Consider the following 5952-nt stretch of genomic DNA (forward strand, 5'->3'; position numbering starts at 1 on the left):
GCCTGTTCCTTTTAGTGCCTCTGGGATTTTTTTTTTAAATCAATAAAATAAAGGCTCTTCCTTTGCTGAATATGATAAAACATTTTGCCAAGGGATATCAGTGTCCTAGCCAGCCTGCTTCCTTCTTCTTGTTTTATTCATTTTATATTCCGGGCTTGTTTATTTATCTTTCAGCCTAATACATCTGCTTGTCATACACACATACAGTACACAGAGGGAGAGGTCGGTCCATTCAGCAAAGAAAAAAAAAAAAAGGGGTAAAAGCAAAGCGAGTGGCCTTCCCCTTGATCATCTTCATAAGACGCCATGTAATTTCTTTTTTTTTTTCATTTTTAATAGCTGATGTGGGACAGTCATGTGTGAAGAAGGGGGAGGTTGTTATAGAAATTTAACTATCCTTTACAAATTGATTCACACTTCACCAACGCACAAGGTCCAGTAGGTAAATTACCAGGAGGACACAATCTTAATTCTCTGCCTCCATGGCATTACTGCGCTGTCCAGAGATGATCACGACATTAGTGGATGTAGATAGTTGTAGGAAGATATTGCAGATATTGTGAAAATGTGTGTGGCTCCACCTCTGATACGGAAAATGAATGTATTACAATTTGTCTAAGTGTACTCATTGGTAACATGACTACAGGGTTGAACCAATGGTATACCATAACCTGTCTTTCGTTACTCGTTGATGAGACTGACGTCCAATCAACATTGTGACTCAACATTGTCACTCAACAGAAAACTTCAGTGATTGAGCGATGGATCATAAAAAAAAAAGTTTTCAAAGTGAGCCACGTGAATGGGGGGGGGTCTTACTTTAAATGGTTGCCCCCCTCCTAGCCAAACTGCTCATTACTATGGGGCGTTAATCTATATTAAATCATTATAAAAATGGTCGTCCAAAAGAGTTCAAGTCAGCGTTTTCCAAACATCCACTACTAATGACATCATTCTTCTGCTGTCATTAAGGATATTAAAAATTCATTAAGAAGAAAAGTACTGCTGAGTGGTAACAAATCAGTGAGCATTCCCCCTTCAAGACTAAAGACTAAAGAGTGTGGCAAAGTTTGAGGTATAATTTTAAATAACATAACGGGGCTCAGTTTTACTGCCGCAAGGTTGTCAAACGGACCATATTTCCACTTGTTAAAGCAAAACACATGACTCACATGTTACTTAAAGTGGAATATGCCAGACTGTCATACTGGACAGCATAAAAAGATGTATTGGCAGAGGCTTTCAGTGACAATGGTCAATATTAAGGTCTGCGATTAAAAAATGTGGTTAAATATATCAGCCGATTTTTTTCAAGTTAATGTGTACAATTACATATTGTTCTTCGTTAAGTTTGTCTGAAGAGTAACTAAAATATGTTTGCATAAAAGCTAAAATTGTAGAAAAAAACCAAGTCCCTTGGAATCAAAAATATTTAAAATTGAAAAGAAAACATTACTGCTTCACACCGATGAAGCAAAACCCTCGGCTTACTCTCAAATGTCATGACATGCTATCCAATTTTTTTTTTCAGAAAACAATAACGAACCTTGATATTAAGTGGGGTGAGCTTCAGCAATACAAGGACTGTTCACATTCTTCTCTGCTTTGTGGTGTTTTATAAGCTAATACCTGCCCATAATGTGTTTGTACTTTACATCTTGCAGTACTTAACATTTGCACTCCATTTTGTCGGTCAGGGCCCAGTGAGTATGTACAACAATTTCATTTATGCTATAGGGTTCTCTCAGCATTTTAATGGTTTCAACTGAATACACATCTCGTTGGATATATACTGTATACACAGTGCTCTGCATTTTATCGATGTAAGCCTATGTTCAGTGCCTCCACGGCCCATTGCTCTATCAAGTTTGCTATCAAGATGCTGTAGCCCCGGCGCTTCTAGGAGCCTGTTCAATACATCCGAGTAAAACAAGCAAAGTATTTGACCCCCTCAGTCTCTCAGCCAATACCAAAAACATTACACCCAACCAGAGTCATCTTAGTTTCTACAATGAAGTCTCCCCACAGGGTCTGAAGTGCAAATACCGCCACTTTGCATGAAGTTGTTGTTAACTATAAAATAATAAATTTTAGTTAAAAATGTTTTAGTAAGATTCACACGTGTATAAACAACTGAGGAAAGAAACCTCAGCTGTAAATTATATTAATTCATTTTAACACAACACTTACCTGTATTGCATTAGATGCAACCTCAGTCATATTGTATTAAAGTGATATCCTGCAAGATTCCTTTTTTCCTTTCTATTACATTGTATTATCAAAAGGGCGGCAGCTAACGATTGTTCTGTTGTTTCCCCAATTGATGATTAAATCATTTTGTCTATAAAATGTCAGAAAAAAATACAGAGTTCACGATGACGTCTTGAAATGTCTGGTTTTGTCCGACCCATTGTCAAAAAGTCAAAGATCCCTTTATAATGACATAAAAACAGAAAATCTAGAAGAAAAAAAAGCTAGAACCAAAAATATTAGTAGCTCTTTAGCTCCACTTCCAACTCTGACCAATCGTGTCAAACTTGATGTCATTGTTCCTATAGGTGGTAGTACAGCAACATGACTCTTGAGATTGTACACAATCCTTTCTTGTTCAAAGCAGGTAGGATTTATTGCATGACTGTTACGTTATGTACTGTTAGTAGATTGAATTAGATGCACCAAATAAACTGGCAACTGAGTGTTTATCTTCTATCATTTAAACAACTAAGAGAATTGTGCACCCTTAGTAGAGGTGCTGTATGGGCCCACTAGCTTAGTTTGTATATTAGTGCTAAGCAGCCATTGCTGTCCAGGACTGTGATGTCTTCTTCTGGTCACAAAGTTTATTTCTCTATAAGCAGCACTCTTTATTTGCCTGGCGTGATGGGAATTTATTCCAAACTACTGTAAACATACAACAAGTTGTCTGCAAAACTGTGACAAAAAAAGAGAGAAGAAAAGGGTTATTTTATGCCTCCCCCTACTCCGCCTCCTTTAAACAGATCAGCATCAGTTTAGGCCCCATGAAATGAAAGAGGGAGTGGTAATGACAGAATGTGATGGCAGAGGCCTGCCTTGCTCGGTGGGACAAACATGGTCGGTAAGGAGGTGGCTGGACACAGGAGTAATAACGCTGATGAGATCTTAGTGGGGCGATCTGATTCCAATGTGAATTAGAGTTGAAGAGAGCTCCCTGCCGGGCTCATACTTAGGACAATCTCCCTCACTACCAGGCATTCATTATTAATATGACATTCCCCGGGATCTTGGCTAATAACACTCTCAGAGGGTGGGGTCTTTTATGACTGTAAGATGGGGGGAAAAACACAGCCATTCTGCCTTTTGCTTAATGTTTATCTCTCGGGAATTGCACCGTGGCGTGGCACACAGCGATACAATCTCTTTTAATTCTCTTTCTGGTCTGTTTACACTCAGAGGAAGAGCTAAAGAAAAACAGAAAGGTGTGAGGACACACCTAGCCATATCTACCCTACAGCAGCTAATGCTTCAAGAACATTATATTCTGATTGGAATTCTAATAAACAAATCATCGATCTTAATGTGAGTCTACACCAAACATTAGGAGGCTGAGAGCCACTTGTGTTTCAAATCTGACACAACTACACATACAGTGGATAGACAATGACCAGCCTTGCAAATTGGAGTCTCTGTTGTGATCTCGTGGCATCCTCCCTATTCTGGGCAAGTTCTAATTAAGGCCTCTGGGTTACTCAGAGACTTTCCCATTTATTTCTCTTCACAATTTCAGTAAATATATTATTGAATCACATTATCTGTTTTTGCTTCGGCCCCATTACTCACAGAGAACAATCTGTAATGATAGTCTATCATCAACGTGGTGGGTCGTGTTGCACCATTGATTATAATCCTCCAAACAGCTTTTATGTTTATGAGAAATCACCCTAAGAGTAGTCTGCATCGTATTTCCCCTGTCTGCTTCATGCAATTATATATTTTAGTGTGATTGCAGATCAAAATTTACTATTGATCAAGGTGTGCTGCCCACAAAGACAGACCTGCATGGCTGTCTCCTTAGCTTTCTATTGTCTGTAGTGGGACAAGAAATACGGCAGAGATGAAAATCCAACAGAGTTGACAGGTCCATTACAAACCAAAATCAAACTGCTTTTGGTGGTCTGAACCCTTTGTCCACTATGTCCTACTTGAAGAAGTACAAGCAACTTCAAATATTACAAAGAACAATTTGTCTGTGGTAAAGTTAAATTTTCTCTCAAAATTATATCTCAATTTTGTATGTGTTGGGTACAAATGTATTGGTGGTGGCAAGAAATTACTACAATGGATTAAAAGTAAAAGGGATTTTTTTAATTGTTCATATTTTAAAATCAGTTATAATGAGTGGTATTGAGAACCATTCATCACATATACTGTACTGAATTTGAATTTACAATGAGGAATACCCAGGACGTTCATTATGAGAGACTGTTTGTTATTGTTGCATAAGAGCCACTAAATCAGCTCCCACAGGACCGCTGCTTCACCAGGTCGTACACTGCTCTGCTTACCCTTTGATATGTCTGGCTGTAAATTCTCAGTGCCGCTCATCTGCTCGTGGTGAGACAGTCTGCTTAAATACAGGATTGGACATTTAAATGATTTCACTTGTGACAGGCCTGCTGTGACAGAATAACAGATTCTGCTGAACAAATAGGCCGTGGAGGATGCCGGGGTCCCAGGAGTCAGCCCCAAGCCCTCAGGCTCTGTTTTGTAAAAGGACTTGTTTCAGTATGGCAGCACTTCTGGAAACATATTGGTCCTTGTTACATTGAATGAAATGCTAATTCTCCCAGACTGTGTGGATTGTGGGTCTTTGTCTGCGTGTGTGCGTGTGTGTGTGTGCGTGCGTGCGTTGGTCACACACGTTGCAAATGTGCACAGGAATAGAATTTACTCTGATGTAAAAATCACAATCAGCCACAAATTTAAGAAGTAAAATTAATTTGTCTACTTCATGCTGGCCTTGGATTAAAATGACCCATGCCTTATTTTAAGAGTGTGAGTGGTGGCTGTGCTTGTCCTTTAACAGACTGCATAGGTGGGAGTCCCTGAAGGCATAATAAGTTTATGACGGCATGATGAGGAGTAGGTCAGCCAGCATCTGCTTAAAAAAGCCAACCCAAGCTCTTTCTGAACTTACCTTTCTTTGTGTGGGGAATTGGACAAAAGCCATAGTTCCCTCTGGTCTGTCAAAGCTATTCTATAATCAACCAACCGTGGCCCTCCCCTTAAAGAATAGGAAGACATTATTCAGCTTCCTCCTTCTGATCTTGGGGCCACAACAAACCATGTAAGCCATGGCTGACTGGTTAAAGTGGAAAAAAAGAGGAACACAATGTCCCCCTGTCAGCGACTGCACATACAGAGGCCTATGAGCCAGGCACCACGTGACCCTTGGACCACCGCCTCAACCATGGTGGCCCCACCACTGAGCACTGCCACACAGAGAGAGGCCTTGAACCTAAACCCTCTCAGTCTTCTATAAGGTCAGATGTCAAAAAAGAAGGAGTCTAGTTATTTCAAACTACCACTACAAGTGAAAGATGTTTCTTAATCAAAGCTATAACCAGTGAATTAACTGAAAAAAGTAAATGTCACCCACACACTGAGTAATCACAAGTATTCAGCCGTTCTGGCTGCCAGTCGTCATTTAAGGAAGAATTTGTACTGTAAGGTAAATGAATGGCTTGTTTTGCAAGTGTGATCCACAGATTGAAGCTACCACTAACACTAGGAGCTGTGCTAGAGCTCATTTTCCCGGCTGACTGAAATGCAGAGACTTAACAATCACCCAGAACATTTACTGGCTGGATGGTCTTAGTTTGCCAAACTGCAAAAAGGGGATTTTAAATTAAACAGAAGGAAAATTCTCAATGCCGCTATTCTCATGGGGACAGTCGTGTGTGTGTGTGTGTG

The sequence above is a fragment of the Etheostoma cragini genome, chromosome 21 (assembly GCF_013103735.1).
Source record: "Etheostoma cragini isolate CJK2018 chromosome 21, CSU_Ecrag_1.0, whole genome shotgun sequence".
Classification (NCBI taxonomy): Eukaryota; Metazoa; Chordata; class Actinopteri; order Perciformes; family Percidae; genus Etheostoma; species Etheostoma cragini.